The following is an 18,494-nucleotide window of genomic DNA, read 5'->3' as shown; positions in this document are numbered from 1 at the left end:
GTTGAGTTAGTGTTGGGTTTAGTTTGGAACTCAAGTAGTATGGGGTACTGAGACTTCTCCTTTTTTCACTGTTGCATGGCCCTCTACTATTCTTTCATTAAATGCTGACTAATTATATAAATTCTAAAAGTAGCATATCAATTGCATGATCAGCCAATGAAACAAAGTAGCCTGGAAGGTGTTACATTAGCTATGAAGATTGCCATTTATTTATGCTCCAGCACTGATTGCAAACTAGGCTATAATGATGTCAATCTAAATATAAAAGAAGAGTATGAGTCATTTAAAATCTGTTGTTGGAGAGGTTCACTCACTGTGTATTAAGGCTACTAGCAAAAATAATGTGGGCCTGGTCTACAATTTATTATAAGCCACGGAGTTTGAGTCCTGGATGCTGATTGATACTCCTTTCTGATTGACTTGATGGGCATTCTAGAGCGTGCATTATTTCCCTATAATGCACAGTATATTTCCACGGTATTATTCAATGGCTGTAGTTCATTTTTACATGTTTTGTTTAAGCTGCTTTTGAAAGAAAAAGTCTAATTGAAAACAGCTAGGACTAATGGTTTGGTTAGCTAAACTAGCAAGTATGTTTGTTTGTTTACCACCGCAACTACTGTAACTATTTAGCTAGTAAACTTGTCAGCTATCACTTTAGTGGATATTGAACACATTTCTAGTGGCAGAATTATTGTTAAATTATTTCCAGGGTATAAAAGATACCACACCTCCCCAGGCCTTATTGCTTAAATATACCCTGTTGTTCAAGGTGAAAATAGACAACAGTGTTAAAGGGTGCACAGGCTTTTGTTATTTAAATTTTATTTATTTGAACCTTTATTTAACTAGGCAAGTCAGTTAAGAACAAATTCTTATTTACAATGACGGCCTACCCCGGCCAAACCCTAACCTGGACGACACTGGGCCAATTGTGCGTCACCTATGGGACTCCCAATCACGGCCGGTTGTGATACATCCTGGAATCAAACCAGGGTCTGTAGTGATGCTTCTAGCATTGAGATGCAGTGCCTTAGACCGCTGCGCCACTCGGGAGCCCCAGCCCAGTAAACACACCTGGTTCAATAGAATCTGATATGTTAGTATTGGTTGGAACTTGAACTTGCACACCCAGTGGGTCCCCAGGAATGAAGAACATTGTTACTATCTAGCTGCACTTATTTCCACGTGCAGACATATGGGGCTTGCAGATGGAAAGATACTTACAATTCATCTGTGTCAGAAGCTTGTGATCTTGGTTGGATGACCTTGCCATCACAATCTAGCAAGATGGCGAGTTAGCTAGCTAAATATATTTAGCAAACCATTTAAGATCAGATATACAATCTCTCTAAAAAGTTCAACCAAACTAGACTCGAGGGAAAATTGCTATTGACTTACCGTGATACCTCCTGGCTGGTTGGCTGGCTTTATCAACTTATTCTGTTCTTTGAGTATTTTGTAATGGTGCATGCTACTTTCTGCTACTAGTCCGTGAACCATTTGGAGCTAATTTTTTCAAAACCTCAACTAACCCAGTTTTTTAAGCAAAAGTCCTTTTTGAACAGAAGACATTGATAGTCAGTCGCTGTAAATAGCAAATCTTTATACAATATCAACTTGTGTCCCAGACCCTTCTCCTCGATCCCGAGGGGTTCGTGCTGATTATACGGAGATTGTGACAGCCGGTTAAATGGCGTCCCTTGAGAAAGCAAGAGCAAGATGTATGTCAGGAGAAGTGCAGTATTATCATAAGGAGACGTATACTTGGAATACGGAGGAGGAATGGAGGGAAAAAGAGAGGCAGAGGAGGTTTAAGAGAGAGAGGGAGGAAGAGGGCGAGCTTGAGTCGGTTAAACATTGTGGAAAAACGGGAGATGATTTGTTAAAGAAGAATGGTAGAAAGTGTAAGCAGAGTGGGTTGAAGACAGGAGGAGAAATGGAAGTGAATGAGGGCGAAGTATCGGAGGTGGTAGGTGTAGTGAAGTTCTCGGAGCCCGAGGCTTGCACCAAGGGTCAGGATAAAGATGAGTCTGTGACAATAGAAGTGAAGTTTTTGGAAAAAGTGGACCCTTGCCTTTTGGCTGATCCATTTGTGGTTTCAGGGTGGGTGAAAACAGAGTTGGGTGCTGTGGAATCGGTGAGGGTAACCAGAAGTGGTCTTGTGATAATTGGTTGTGTTTCTGCTGGTCAGAGGGAGAAGGCGTTAAACAAATGGGGGCAAGAAATGTGAATTGTTTTGCTCTCAAGAAAAGGGCACCATTGAAAGGAGTGATTACTAGGGTAGCAGTAAATATAACAGTTATCCTACTGAAGGGGAAGATTCCCCATGTTTGTGTTGCTCCTTGTTTGGTGCGATGCAGACAGGGTGGCGTGAGTGGTGAAACAGAAAGAAGAGTCATTGTCTGTTCTTTTGAGTTTTGATGTTGAGTCTTTGCCTGACAAAGTGACATTAGGATATATAAGTTATCCTGTACGAGCTGTTGTGCCAAATACATTACGTTGTTACAGGTGTCAATCTTATGGGCATGTGGCAACAGTGAGTAGGAGGGAGGTTCCTAGGTCTGAGAAGTGTGCAGAAGGGCATAAGACAAAGGAATGTGTAGCATTGGGGAAAGTAATGGTTTGTGTTCATTGTTGGGGTACCCATGGGGCTGGGGATCAGAAATGTCCTGTGCGAGAGAGGAAGTTTGAGGGTTACAGGGTTAGAGTAGTGCAGAAGTCGTCATATGCTGAGGCAGTGAAGAAAGTAGAGGAACATGGGTCAAAGGGGAGGGATCCTGAGAGGAGTGGTGTGAGTAGAAGATCTGTACCAGTACAGAGAGGTAGGCCAACAAGTGACATATGTTTCAGTAAGATTGGATTTTTAGCATTCATAGCAATGGTTACCAACAGTACTGTTGCGATGAAACGTAAATCACAGAAAATTGAGGTTGGGTAGGCAGCTGCAGAGAGGTATTTGTGTGCGAGACTTGACATCAGAAGAGTTACAGGGTGTGTTAAGTGGGGGTGTCCTATTCTTTCAGGTTGTTGGCCTGAGGTAGGATTAAATAGATTTAAATAGTGGAGTAGGGTGGTGTTATTTTTTTATTTATTTGTAATTGTAGTGTTAGATGGTAGGGTATTTGTTTATTTCTTCAAGCAAAGTATAAGGGAGTTGTACTCCAGTCTAGTAGGTGACAGTAATGCAACATTTATTGGATGCAACTTGTCGTTAAGCCTCATCGAAGAAGAACCCAACGAGCTACACAGTCAAGTAACAAACATTTTATTTGCATGTTTAACGGGCACAAGACGCAGATGAAGCTTCTACATAATAGAAAAACTTGCCAGCAAACGCTCTTGGACTGCAGTGTGGAAAACTACCCCAGAACTCCTCTTGGTAAACTGCGATATTGGCGACCCGTCATTCAGGGCAGGTGGGGCAGAGCCCCACATTTTTAGCAAAAAATCCACATTTTATTTTGGCATTAATACGTGTCACATATCAGTTTGCAAACAATGTCAAAAAGTTAATAAAAGTTAATTGAGTTACTAAAGCTGCATCCGAACATGGTCTCTTTTTTGTTTTCTTGGGTAAGGCAGCTCCAAAATGCAGGTGTTTCAGCCTAGCTCAGTGCTTTCTGTGGTGGTGGGGCAAGTCAGCAGAAAATACGGAGCGTTGTGCCGTGATTGGCTCAGTGTTCTGTCACTCATGGGGACACTACGTCACCACCAAGTCTAAGGGTAGACCTCGAAAATAATAGCCCCTCGGGTGCTGCCATAGAGTTACATTAGAAGTTCCCATCCAAGAAGGCTCAAGGTCATTGCGGGTATAGCGAAATGCTTGTGATTCTAGCTCCATTAGTGCAGCAATATATAACAAGTAATATCTAACAGTTTCACAACAATACACACACATCTAAAGTAAAGGAATAGAATTAAGAATATATCAATATTTGGGTGAGCAGTGTCAGAGCGGTATTGACTAAGATACAGTAGAATAAGATAGAATACAGTATATATGTCACGTGTGCTCCCTCTCTGGCCTCTATGTCACCAGGGTGCTCGTTACTGCGCACACCTGTCACCATCGTTACGCGCACCTGCGCATCATTGGACTCACCTGGACTCCATCACTTCCCTGATTACCTTCCCATAATATGTCACTCCCTTTGGTTCCATCCCCAGGCGTCATTGTTTCTGTTTCATGTCTGTGTGCTGTTAGTGTTTCTTGTTTTGTATTATGTTCTGTTTATTTTATTAAAACACTCACTCCATGAACTTGCTTCCATACACTCAGCGCACTCGTTACAATATACATATGAGATGAGTAATGCAAAATATGTAAACATTATTCAAGTGTGACATTGGGTGACATTGGGTGCTGTAGGTGTCCTGGAGGGCAGGTAGTTTTCCCCTGGTGATGTGTAGGGTAGACCGCACCATCCTCTGGAGAGCCCTGCGGTTGCGGGCGGTGCAGTTGCCGTACCAGGTGGTGATACAGCCTCTAAGGATGCTCTCAATTGTGCATCTGTAAAAGTGTGTGAGGGTTTTAGGCGCCAAGCCAAATTTTTGCAGCCTCCTGAGGTTGAAGAGGCGCTGTGCTGTCTGTGTGAGTGGACCATTTCAGTTCGTCAGTGATGTGTACGCTGAGGAACTTGAAGCTTTCCACTTTCTCTACTGCGGTGCCGTCGATGTGGATAGGGGGGTGCACCCTCTGCTGTTGTTTTCCTGAAGTCCACGATCAGCTCCTTAATTTTGTTGACGTTGAGGGAGAGGTTATTTTCCTGGAACCACACTCCCAGGGCCCTCACCTCCTCCCTGTAGACTGTCTCAGCATTGTTGGTAATCAGGCCTACTGCTGTTGTGTTGTCTGCAAACTTGATGATTGAGTTGGAGGCGTGCGTGGCCTGGCAGTCATGGGTGAACAAGGAGTACAGGAGGGGGCTGAGCACGCATCCTTGTGGGGCCACAGAGTTGAGGATCAGCGAAGTGGAGGTGTTGTTTCCTACCTTCACCACTAGGGGACGGAAATTTGGCTTGTCACCAAAAGCACTCACAAACTTTTACAGATGCACAATCGAGAGCATCCTGTTGGGCTATATCACCGCCTGGTTCGGCAACTGCTTCGCCCACAACCGTAAGGCTCTCCAGAGGGTAATGAGGTCTGCACAACGCATCACTGGAGGCAAACTACTTGCCCTCCAGGACACCTACACCTCCCAATGTCACAGGAAGGCCAAAAAGATCAAGGACAACAACCACCCGAGCCACTGCCTGTTCACCCCGCTATCATCCAGAAAGCGAGGTCAGTACAGGTGCATCAAAGCTGGGACCGAGAGACTGAAAAACAGCTTATCTCAAGGCCATGAGACTGTTAAACAGCCATCACCAACATTGAGTGGCTGCTGCCAACATACTGATTCAAATCTCCAGCCACTTTAATAATTAAAAATGGTATGTAATAAATGTATCACTAGTCACTTTAAACAATGCCACTTTATATAATGTTTCCATACCCTACATGACTCATCTCATATGTATATACTGTACTCTATACCATCTACTGCATCTTGCCTGTGCAGTTCGGCCATCGCTAATCCATATATTTATATGTACATATTCTTATTCATTCCTTTACACTTGTGTGTATAAGGTAGTTGTGGTGAAATTGTTAGATGACCTTTTAGATATAACTGCATGGTCAGAACTAGAAGCACAAGCATTTCGCTACACTCGCATTAACATCTGCTAACCATGTGTATGTGACCAATACAATTTGATTTGATTTGAGTGATGAAAGTTGGACAGAGGATCTCGAAATCTCGATCAAGAAAAACTTGGATGAACAGAAAAAACGAATGTTAGGCTATTTTCTGGAAAGTGTGCTGTTATGTTAAGACTACATATTGTATCAAATGGTAGCCTACAATGACATATACATTAATAGGCTACTTGATGGCCAACAGAGGCAAATGTATCATTCTTCACATTTAGCCTAATGTTAGTTTCATTGAGGACTTTTCCCCTCATAAAAAGAACCACATGATGGAGTTCCATAACTTCCATTTCAAATTTCCACTCTGCAGCCCCCGAGACCCAAGAACTGGGCATGCATAAATCACTTCGCTTGATGAAGTTTTCTTTAAACAGTCAACATTAGAATACAGTTTAATTAAACCACCTCCAAGTGAATTTATGTAATGCACTCTAGTGCCCGCAAAGTCGTTTTCCAGTGCTTTGTCTCCATTATTTATTGATGTGCATCAGTTCTGGCGTATTACTGCTTTATGGAAAAGGGTTTGGATAAAGGTGTCTCCATAATCTAAATAGCCTACTTACAACTGGTCAAAAGTTGTCACAACTCTCTCTCAAAACACACACACTGCTTAGAAATAGCCCAATAACCTGCAACAACGACATCGCTTTCAAAGTAGCCCAATCTGTCTGGAATACCGCGAACATGGCAACATTGCCCTAAGCACACAGGTGTATGATCTCAGTACCTTAGGGAGATGGAAAAGTATCGGACCCTTTACCTAAACCTTAATTTTGCCTGTCTAGGTCAACAGTACGCCATGCGAAGTAAAAACCCTCCCTCTTCGAATGACCGTTTCTGTGGCAGAACCATATTCGTCAAACATTGCCAACCTACCAAGAGGGTTGGTTGAAGATGTGTTGAAGGAACAGGAATACTCTGTGCCAATCTTGGATGTCTACCCCATACGAAAGTTGGGAGCTGAAATAGACAACATTGCAGAGTATCTGGAACATGCAAGGGGAATAAAATAAGGGAATCCCTCCAAATCAGTGTAAATCAAATCTGATAAACCCAATTTATTCCAGATTTTCTCTGGAGACTGGGATGAAGAGGAGGAATGTGATGAGTATAGAGGGCTCATTGAGAAACGCATAGAGCTGTAAGCGTACCCTTAGCATTCCCGCAGAGCCAACCAAAAACAAGCCACAAAGATTAGTTATGATGTCACTGTTGTGTTGAGAATGAAGGACCTTCACCTCGACTATGCTGTGTATTTGTTTGCAGTTATTATGACATTCAGGATGGAACCATTCCTGGTCCGATCACTGAGCGATACCGGAAGACCCTGGAGGAGTACAGAAGCAAAGACTGAATTTGACAAAGTTCCAGACCAACATCTGTGGGGAGGCCTTACCTGGGGAGTCGTTACCTGGGGAGGCTGTGGAATGCTGGAAAAAGTACTACGAAATGTTAATGCTGTGTGGGCTTCTGAAGTTCTGGGAAGACCTGCAACTCAGGTAAAATATGGTCTTTGGTCCTAGCATTTCTCAACATCCAACTACTAATGCTGATATAGTGTAAAAAAAATAAAAAATAGTGTTACTGCTCAATTTATCTTTTTTTGTCAACAGTTCTAACAATAAGCCATAGTGTTGATTTAATACAAAGATATTGCTTTAAATGTCTTTAGGAGACATGGATCCTTCTATCCGAGGATCTACAAACACAGAAAAGGATAGAGAACATCTGGAAGGACTGTGACACAGGAGTATCTGACAATGGTCGTGTTCCCCTGCTCAGATGTTGCATGTGTCAACCAATGGTTGAGTGCCACGTCATCGACTGTGCCGTCAGGCACCAGATTACTACAACAAATGTGGTTAGCTAATACGTAAAATACCTATACAAATACCTATTGTAAGATCTGCAATGCGTCAGCAAACTCTGGGCAGAGGAACGTGGCCATAGGCACCGCGAGTGCTGCTGGTAAGCTTTCTTGATTTAATAAATTTTTTATAAACTTTGTTTAATCAGCTGCTATTACGACCTTTCACGCCGAAACCCTAACCTAGATGACGCTTGTCCAATTGTGCGCCGCCCTATGGGACTCTCAATCATGGCCGGTTGTGATACAGCCCGGACCAGGGTCTGTAGTGATGCCTCAAGCACTGAGATGCAGTGCCTTAGACCGCTGTGCCACTCGGGAGCCCCAGAATAACTACTCCCCCCCACCTCTCTGATTCAGAAGGGTTGGGTTAAATGTGGAAGACACATTTCGGTTGAATGCATTCAGGTATCACTAGGCATCACCCTTTCCCAAAATACTTTCTTGTGGAGTTTTCATTCAACAGGGTTTTTTAATGTATATATGTTTATATACATACAGTATATATAAATACATTTAAGGGGTAGATCAGCTTTAATATTGCAGAAAGTCGTGGCTTCCATCAATGTAATTGTCTGCATCATTTCCAATCCCCCATATACAGTGGGGAGAACAAGTATTTGATACACTGCTGATTTTGCAGGTTTTCCTACTTACAAAGCATGTAGAGGTCTGTAATTTTTATCATAGGTACACTTCAACTGTGAGAGACGGAATCTAAAACAAAATCCAGAAAATCACATTGTATGATTTTTAAGTAATTAATTTGCAGTAATTAAAAGTCAAGGGGTCTGAATACTTTCCGTATGTATGTTTTCCTTTATTATATATCCTAACCCTTACAAACACTACAGGAACAAGATCATCCACATGTATCTATCACATTTCTACTAATGTAGAACTTTGTTCTAAAGCTGTATCCGTACACATTGGATGCAGTGAACACAATATAGTGGCTATATCCAGGAAAGCCAGAGTTACAAAAGCTGGGCTTAAAATAGTGTATGACATCATACAAAAGATTTAACTGTGGATGATTCTAAAAAATATTTGTTGGTCTAATGTCATTAATAAGGAGCATCTAGACGCTACACTTGATTAATTTATTAAATTGCTTCTTTCGATTATTAACGTGTACTGTACTGTTAGAACACCATGGATTGATGAAAAATTGGTTGAAAGAGATCGGGCAGAAGGAGTGGCTAATACGTCTGGCTGCACATCTGACTGGCTGACTTCCTGCAAATTGATACAGTGGCAAGAAAAATTATGTGAACCTTTTGGAATTACCTGGACATCTGCATAAATTATTCATAAATTTTTATCTGATCTTCATCTAAGTCACAACAACAGACAAACACAGTCTGCTTAAACTAATAACACACAAACAATTATATGTTTTCACGTCTTTATTGAACACACCGTGTAAACATTCACAGTGCAGGGTGGGAAAAGTATGTGAACCCTTGGTTTTAAAAACTGGTTGACCCTACTTTGGCACCAATAACCTCAACGAAATGTTTTCTGAAGTTGTGGGTCAGACCTGCATAACGGTCAGGAGGAATTTTGGATCATTCCTCTTGACAAAACTGTTTCAGTTGAGCAATATTCTTGGGATGTCTGGTGTGAACCACTCTCTTGAGGTCATGCCACAGCATCTCAATCGGGTTGAGGTAAGGAGGTCAGGACTGGGCCACTCCAGAAGGCGTATTGTCTTCTGTTGAAGCCATTCTGTGTTTGATTTACTTCTGTGTTTTGGGTCGTTATCCTGTTGCATCACCCAACTTATGTTGAGCTTCTATTGGCGGACAGATAGCCTTACATTCTCCTGCAAAATGTCTTGATAAACTTGAGAATTAATTTTTCCGTCAATGATAGCAAGCTGTCCAGGCCCTGAGGCAGCAAAGCAGCTCAAACCATGATGCTCCCTTTACCATACTTTACATTTGGGATGAGGTTTTGATGTTGGTGTGTTGTGCCATTTTCTTTCTCCACAAATAGTGTTGTGTATTCTTTCCAAAGAACTCAACTTTACTTTCATCTGTTCACAGAATATTTTGCCAGTAGCGTTACGGAACACCCAGATGCTCTTTTGTGAACTTCAGATGTGCAGCAATGTTTTGTTTGGACAGCAGTGGCTTCTTCCGTGGTGTCTTCCCATGAACACCATTCTTGTTTAATGTTTTACGTATCATAGACTCGTCAACAGAGATGTTAGCATGTTCCAGAGATTCCTTTGTCTTTAGCTGACACTAAGATTCGTCTTAACCTCATTAAGCATTTTGCCCTGTGATCTTTCAGTCATCTTTGCAGGACGGCCACTCCGAGGGAGAGTAGCAACAGTGCTGAACTTTCTCCATGTATAGACAATTTGTCTTACCGTGGACTGATGAACATCAAGGCTTTTAGAGATACTTTTGTAACCCTTTCCAGCTTTATGCATGTCAACAATTCTTTATCTTGGGTCTTCTGAGATCTCTTTTGTTCGAGGCATGGTTCACATCAAGCAATGCTTCTTGTGAATCACAAACACAAATTTTGTGAGTGTTTTTTATAGGGCAGGGCAGCTCTAACCAACATCTCCAATCTCGTCTCAATGATTGTACTCCCGGTTAACTGACTCCTGACTCCAATTAGCTTTTGGAGAAGTCATTAGCCTAGGGGTTCACGTATATTTTCCAACCTACATTGTATTGTGCATGTTTAAATGATGTATTCAATATAGACAAGAAAAATACAATAATTTGTGTGTTATTAGTTTAAGCAGACTGTTTGTCTGTTGTTGTGATTTCAATGAAGATCAGATCTAATTTTATGACCAATTTATGCATAAATCCAGATAATTCCAAAGGGTTCACATACTTTTTCTTGCCACTGTATATTATGTGACTAAACTCAAAAATAAGAGAATGCATTATGAAGCCAAGATGAATGATGGAAAAAAACTTTGCAGGACTTCAAATTAAATTATGGGCAGAAAGACATTCAACTCCATATTTCATTGAATCAGATGGCATTTTCATCACAACCATTTGATGTTGAGAATTATTTTAATGATTACTTAATTGGGAAAGTGGGCACACTTAGGCAGGAAATGCCAACAACGAACAGTAAGCCATCATACTCATGCATAAAGAAAAGCATTGAATATTTTGTAAAGTTTTGTAAAGTGTGGGAGGGGGCAAAAATTGTTATCGATCAATAATGACAAACCTCCTGGCATTGACAACTTAGATGGAAAGCTACTGAGGATGGTAGCTGACTCTATAGCTATTCATATCTTTAATCTGAGCCTAGAGGAAACTCTTTGTCCTCAGGCCTAGAGGGAAGCCAAAATAATTCTGTCAGCAAATTAACAACTTTGAGCATGCTTATAGAGAAGGGCTCTCCAAATGTACTTTACTGACACAAATGACTGATTGGTTGAAAGAAATTGATAATAAGAAGATTGTGGGAGGTGTACTGTTAGATTTCAGTGCAACCGTTAATATTATTGACCATAAGTTATGTGTTATGGCTTTTCAACCTCTGCCATATTGTGGATTCAAATCTATTAGAACTGATGGCTTTCTTTAGTGGAAGCTTCTCGAATGTCAAACATGTAAAGTGTGGTGTACTGCAGGGCAGCTATCTAGGCCCTCTTCTCTTTTCTATTTTTATCAATGACCTGCCACTGGCATTAAACAAAGCATGTGTGTCCATGTATGCTGCTGATACAACCATATACACATCACAAACCACAAAAAATGAAGTCACTGAAACACTTAACAAAGAGTTGCAGTCTATTTTAGAATGGGTGGCCAGTAATAAACTGGTCCTGAACATTTTTAAAACTAGGAGCATTGTATTTGGTACAAATCATTCCCTAAGTTCTAGACCCCCAGCTGAATCAGGTAATGAATGGTGTGGCTGTTGAACAAGTTGAGGAGACTAAATTACTTGGTGTTACCTTAGTCTGTAAACTGTCATGGTCAAAACATATAGATTCATTGGTTGTAAAGATGGGGAGAGGTCTCTGCTTTTTTGACACCACACTCCAAAAGGTCCTGCAGGCTCTAGTTCTTATTTTGATTATTGTCCAGTTGTGTGGTCGAGTGTGTAACGCTTTTCCTCCTCCTCTTCATCCGAAGAGGAGGAGTAGTGATCAGACCAAAATGCAGCAGGTTTTGAAAACATAATGAATTTAATAACTTCCGAAAACGAACACGAAAACAAACACTGGAATGACTACAAAATAACAAAACGAACGTAGACTGACCTAAAACATGAGAACTTAAATATAACACGAAGAACGCAGGAACAGGTACAGACTATAACAAACGACAGAACAAACGCTACAGTCCCGTGTGGTACGAACGAACATACAGACACAGAAGACAACCACCCACAAACAAACAGTGTGAACACCCTACCTTTATATGGTTCCCAATCAGAGGAAACGACAAACACCTGTCTCTGATTGAGAACCATATAAGGCTAATTACCAATGGCCTAAACATAGAAACACAAAACATAGAATGCCCACCCCAACTCACGCCCTGACCAACTAAACACATACAAAAATAACAGACAACAGGTCAGGAACGTGACAGAACCCCCCGCCCCTCAAGGTGCGAACTCCGGGCGCACCCCTAAAACTCAAGGGGAGGGTCTGGGTGGGCATCTGTCCGCGGTGGCGGCTCCGGCGCAGGACGAGGACACCACTCCACCATTGTCTTTGTCCCCCTCCTTAGCGTCCTCCGAGTGGCAATCCTCGCCCCCAACCCTGGTCTAGGAACCTTCACACCGGTCCCCCCTAGATAGCTCAGGACCGAGAGGTAGCTCAGAACAGAGAGGTAGCTCAGGACAGAGAGATAGCTCAGGACAGAGAGATAGCTCAGGACAGAGAGATAGCTCAGGACAGAGAGATAGCTCAGGACAGAGAGATAGCTCAGGACAGAGAGATAGCTCAGGACAGAGAGATAGCTCAGGACAGAGAGATAGCTCAGGACAGAGAGATAGCTCAGGACAGAGAGATTGCTCAGAACAGAGAGATTGCTCAGAACAGAGAGATTGCTCAGAACAGAGAGATTGCTCAGAACAGAGAGATAGCTCCGTACTACTGGCAGCTCAGGACAGAAAGATAGCTCCGGGCTGGGTGGCAGCTCCGGACTGGGTGGCAGCTCCGGACTGGGTGGCAGCTCCGGACTGGGTGGCAGCTCCGGACTGGGTGGCAGCTCCGGACTGGGTGGCAGCTCGTGACTGGAGGGCAGCTCGTGACTGGAGGGCAGCTCGTGACTGGAGGGCAGCTCGTGACTGGCGGGCAGCTCGTGACTGGCGGGCAGCTCGTGACTGGCGGGCAGCTCGTGACTGGCGGGCAGCTCGTGACTGGCGGGCAGCTCGTGACTGGCGGGCAGCTCGTGACTGGCGGGCAGCTCGTGACTGGCGGGCAGCTCATGACTGGAAGGCAGCTCATGACTGGAAGACTGGAAGGCAGTTCATGACTGGAAGGCGACTGGCGGATCCTGGCCGGCGGGCTCTGGCGGATCCTGGCCGGCGGGCTCTGGCGGATCCTGGCCGGCGGGCTCTGGCGGATCCTGGCCGGCGGGCTCTGGCGGATCCTGGCCGGCGGGCTCTGGCGGATCCTGGCCGGCGGGCTCTGGCGGATCCTGGCCGGCGGGCTCTGGCGGATCCTGGCTGGGCGGCTCTTGGCTGGCTGACTGATCTGGCTGTTCATGGCTCGCTGACGGCTCTGGTTGATCCTGGCTCGCTGAAGGCTCTGGCTGATCCTGTCTGGCTGAAGGCTCTGGCTGATCCTGTCTGGCTGAAGGCTCTAGCGGCTCCTGTCTGGCGGACGGCTCTGAAGGCTCAGTACAGACTGGCGGCTTTGCAGGCTCAGCACAGACGGGCAGTTCAGACGGCGTTGGGCAGACGGACAGTTCAGACGGCATTGGGCAGACGGACAGTTCAGACGGCATTGGGCAGACGGACAGTTCAAGCGCCGTTTGGCAGACGGGACGTTCAGGTGCCGTTTGGCAGACGGCAGATTCTGGACGGCTGAGACGCACTGTAGGCCTGGGGCGTGGTGCCGGAACTGGAGGCACCGGGCTAAGGACACGCACCTTCAGGCTAGTGCGGGGAACAACAACAGGGCACACTGGACTCTCAATGCATACTATAGGCCTGGTGCGTGGTACCGGCACTGGTGGTACTGGGCTGAGGGCACGCACATCAGGGCGAGTATGGGAGAAGGAACAGTGCGTACAGGGCTCTGGAGACGCACAGGAGGCTTGATGCGTGTTGCCGGAACTGGAGGCACTGGGCTGAAAACACGCACCACAGGGAGAGTGTGTGGAGGAGGAACAGGGCTCTGGAGACGCACAGGAGGCTTGGTGCGTGGTGTCAGCACTGGTGGTACTGGGCTGGAGACACGCACCACAGGGCTAGTGTGTGGAGCAGTAACAGGACGCACAGGACTCTGGAGACGCACAGGAGGCTTTGTGCGTGCTGTAGGCACTGTCTTAACCAGACGGCTAGCACGCACCTCAGGACGAGTATGGAGAGCTGTTCCTGGTGACATTAACTCACCAACACGTTCAGTCGGACGAATGCCGTGCCTAAAGCACCAAACCAGTACATCCCTCATAACTCTCTCCTCCAATTTCTCCATTAACTCCTTTACTGTCTCTGCGTCACTCACCTCCAACTCCGCCCTCACCGGCTCCTTACGGTAAGCAGGAGGAGTTGGCTCACGTCTCCCGACTGACCCAACTACACTTCCCTAGAGCCCCCCCCCCCCCAAGAAATTTTTGGGTTTGACTTACGGGCTTCCAACCTTGTTTCCGTGCTGCCTCCTCATATCGCCGCCTCTCAGCTTTAGCTGCCTCCAGCTCCTCTTTGGGGCGGCGATATTCTCCTGGCTGTGCCCAGGGTCCTTTGCCTTCTAGGTCGTCCTCCCATGTCCATTTCTCCAAATAATTCAGCCTCTCCTGTTGCCGCTGCTTGGTCCTGGATTGGTGGGTGGTTCTGTAACGCTTTTCCTCCTCCTCTTCATCCGAAGAGGAGGAGTAGTGATCAGACCAAAATGCAGCAGGTTTTGAAAACATAATGAATTTAATAACTTCCGAAAACGAACACGAAAACAAACACTGGAATGACTACAAAATAACAAAACGAACGTAGACTGACCTAAAACATGAGAACTTAAATATAACACGAAGAACGCAGGAACAGGTACAGACTATAACAAACGACAGAACAAACGCTACAGTCCCGTGTGGTACGAACGAACATACAGACACAGAAGACAACCACCCACAAACAAACAGTGTGAACACCCTACCTTTATATGGTTCCCAATCAGAGGAAACGACAAACACCTGTCTCTGATTGAGAACCATATAATGCCAATTACCAATGGCCTAAACATAGAAACACAAAACATAGAATGCCCACCCCAACTCACGCCCTGACCAACTAAACATATACAAAAATAACAGACAACAGGTCAGGAACGTGACAGAGTGCTGCAAGGAAAGACCTAGTTAAGCTGCAACTGGCCCAGAATATAGTGGCACGTCTTGCTCTTCAATTGTAATCAGAGGGCTAATATTAATACTATTGCATGCCAGTCTCTCTGGCTAAGAGTTGCAGAGAGACTGACTGCATCACCTCTTTTTATAAGAAATATCAACGCGTTGAAAATCCCAAATTCTTTGCATAGTCACTCACCCCACCGGACATGCCACCAGGGATCTTTTCACAGTCCCCAAATCCAGAACAAATTCAAGAACGCGGACAGTATTATATAAAGTGTATTTCGAAAATATTCAGACACCTTGACTTTTTCTACATTTTCTTACATTACAGCCTTAATCTAAAATTGAATCATTTGTATTTTTCCCTCATCAATCTAAACACAATACCACATAATGACAAAGCCAACAAAAATTAACTATCACATTTACATAAGTATTCAGACCCTTTACTTGGCAGTGATTACAGCCTCGAGCTTTCTTGGTTATGACACTACAAGCTTAGCCACCTGTATTTGGGAGTTTCTCCCATTCTTCTCTGCAGATCCTCTCAAGTAGCGTTGCTGCATAGCTATTTTCAGGTCTCTCCAGAGATGTTTGATCGGGTTCAAGTCCGGGCTCTGAATGGGCCACTCAAGGACATTCTGAAACTTTTCCCAAAGCATCTCCTGCGTTGTCTCGGCTGTGTGCTTAGGGTTGTTGTCCTGTTGGAAGGTGAACCTTCGCCCCATCTGAGGTCCTGAGGGCTCTGGAGGAGATTTCCATCAAGGATCTCTCTGTACCTTGCACCGTTCATCTTTCCCTCGATCCTGGCTAGTCTCCCAGTTCCTGCCGCTTAAAAAACATACCCGCAGCATGATGCTGCCACCACCATGCTTTACTGTAGGGGTGGTGCCAGCTTTCCTCCAGACATGACGCTTGGCATTCAGGCCAAAGAGTTCAATCTTGGTTTCATCAGACCAGATATTGTTGTTTCTCATGGTCTGAGAGTCCTTTAAGTGCCTTTTGGCAAACTCCAAGGGGCTGTCATGTGCCTTTTACTGAGGAGTGGCTTCTGTCTGGCCACTCTACCATAAAGGCCTGATTGGTGGAGTCCTGCAGAGATGGGAGAACCTTCCAGAAGGACAACCATCCCCACAGAGGAACTCTGGAGCTCTGTCAGTGATCATAGGGTTCTTGGTTACCTCCCTGAACAAGGCCATTCTCCCCTGATTGCTCAATTTGGCAGGGTGGCCAGCTCTAAGAAGAGTCTTGGTGGTTCCAAACTCCTTCCATTTAACAATGGAGGCCACTGTGTTTTTGGGGACCTTCAGTGCCTTGACCCAATCCTGTCTCTGAGCTCTACGGACGATTTCTTTGACCTCATGGCCTGGTTTTTGCTCTGACATGCACTGTCAACTGTGGGACCTTATATAGACAGGTGTGTGCCTTTCCAAATCATGTCCAATCAATTGAATTTACCACAGGTGGACTCCAATCAAATTGTGGAAACATCAAGGATGATCAATGTAAACAGGATGCACCTGAGCTCAATTCCAAGTCTCATAGCAAAGGGTCTGAATACTTGTCTAAATAAGTTACATTTCTAAAAACATGTTATCGCTTTGTCGTTATGGGGTATTGTGTGAGTATAGTGATGAGAATTGTTTTATTTAATCCTATTTAGAATAAGGCTGTAACGTAACAAAATGTGGAAAAAGTCAAGGTCTGAATACTTTCCGAATGCACTGTACGTTCCATTTAAACGTGCTTAACTCTGGTCTTAACCGCCCCCCTGATGGAAAAAAAAGTTTTTTGCTAACATATGATGGGGGTCCCTGTGCAAGAAAAGGTTTCGTAGTATGGAACATTAAAGGTGCAATATGCAGAAATTGCTCCGCCATTTCCAGGTTGCTAAAATACAAATAATAATAATTTCAGTTTGTGACAAAAGAATCATTGTACCATCTAAACTGCTGTAAAATATCCTTCCAGTATCCAAAATATTGTATTTCCAGCTGTTTGAAGCTGGTTTACAAAAACCGAAAGTAAAAGACGAAAAAACAAAACTTAAGAACACGAAGCATAAAAATAGCGCACACAGAACACCTCTTCCACTTCTTAGACTTGATTTCAATAAGTGTCGGATCTATAACTCACAATTCTATGAGAATTTGGTCAAGTCGCCCAAAAAGTTTACATATTGCAGCTTTAAAGGGAAGCAAAGATTGTCTATTATATTGACCAGATAGTCAAGTGCCGCTCTAACAATTGAAATATGTCCTCAGGTGAGACCCTTCTAGCCAATGAGAGGGCAGATACGCATATGAACAACAAGCCATAGAGATGGATAGGGGACTCATCTTTGTATCTTTGCCATTATAGCAATCGTTGATAGCATGGGCAGCGCCATTGAGGCTATCTCCATTTTGAAGCTGTCAATTTTCTTCATTGGCTGATTGCTCCCAACTCATAGGAATCCCGACTCAGTTTACTACTTTTAAATTATGGAAGTCCTTGATGACAATGTCCATGCTAAAACGGGTTATGTACATGATGTCCGCTATGACAACATGCACAACGCCTATAGTTGTTTTTTTCAAAGTTGCCAAAATGCCACGTGCGTCCACTTTTATCAGTGCATTCGTAACAACCTATCCATTATGGAGCTTCTATTTGATCAAGTAAGCCTTACTTAGCAATTACATTTTAACACTCATTGACCTCCATACAAAAATTCCTCACTTCGTGGGTCTGTTTTTGTGGACAAATTTTGGGTGGAGTAAAACCTCTCTCTTCACCGCTTACTCTCTTGGGAAAGTGGTGATTCTGGGGAAATGAATCAACTCCAGCTAGGATGAACCCTAGATTGTCAGCAGCAGGATAATCTGTGATAGTGGTGTTGTAGTAAGTGTAATAAATATGGCATAGTAAAGCAGACCTAATTTAAATAGGTGTACGCTGTAAGCTTCACCTTCGTGAAAATAGTGTACAACCTCACTTATGTCTACTCAAGTAGAAAACCAAGGATTGGTCAGTAACATGAAATGTTCGTTCTATTCAGCTTCTCCCTCAGCCCCAACTGAAGCTCACCAACAACCACATTCATGATAACCACGGGTATGGCGTGACCATTCTTGTTCCTGACAATCTGTACAAAGTGAGTGAGGACCTGGAGCAGACAGCCAGTGGGGACAAGAACGAGACAGATCATCTTTCCAAGGCCCTGCAGAAAGTCAGCTTGGAGATCACCACCAACAAACTGGAGTACAACACCAAGGGCGATGTAGGCTTGCTGCACAAAATGTGGGTGGATTCCTGAGTCTAGGATTGCAGCGTAAATGTGTTGTACACAATGGTTAAAACAAGTTGA

General features: G+C 44.1%; 1 pseudogene; it reads left to right on the top strand.

Moving 5' to 3' along the window:
* Positions 1–1,939: 1,939 nt before the first annotated feature.
* On the top strand, positions 1,940–18,443 carry LOC129813487 (testicular spindle-associated protein SHCBP1L-like; annotated as a pseudogene).
* Positions 18,444–18,494: the final 51 nt, after the last annotated feature.

The sequence above is a fragment of the Salvelinus fontinalis genome, chromosome 17 (assembly GCF_029448725.1).
Source record: "Salvelinus fontinalis isolate EN_2023a chromosome 17, ASM2944872v1, whole genome shotgun sequence".
Classification (NCBI taxonomy): domain Eukaryota; kingdom Metazoa; phylum Chordata; class Actinopteri; order Salmoniformes; family Salmonidae; genus Salvelinus; species Salvelinus fontinalis.
This window is presented reverse-complemented; position numbering and strand designations above follow the sequence as displayed.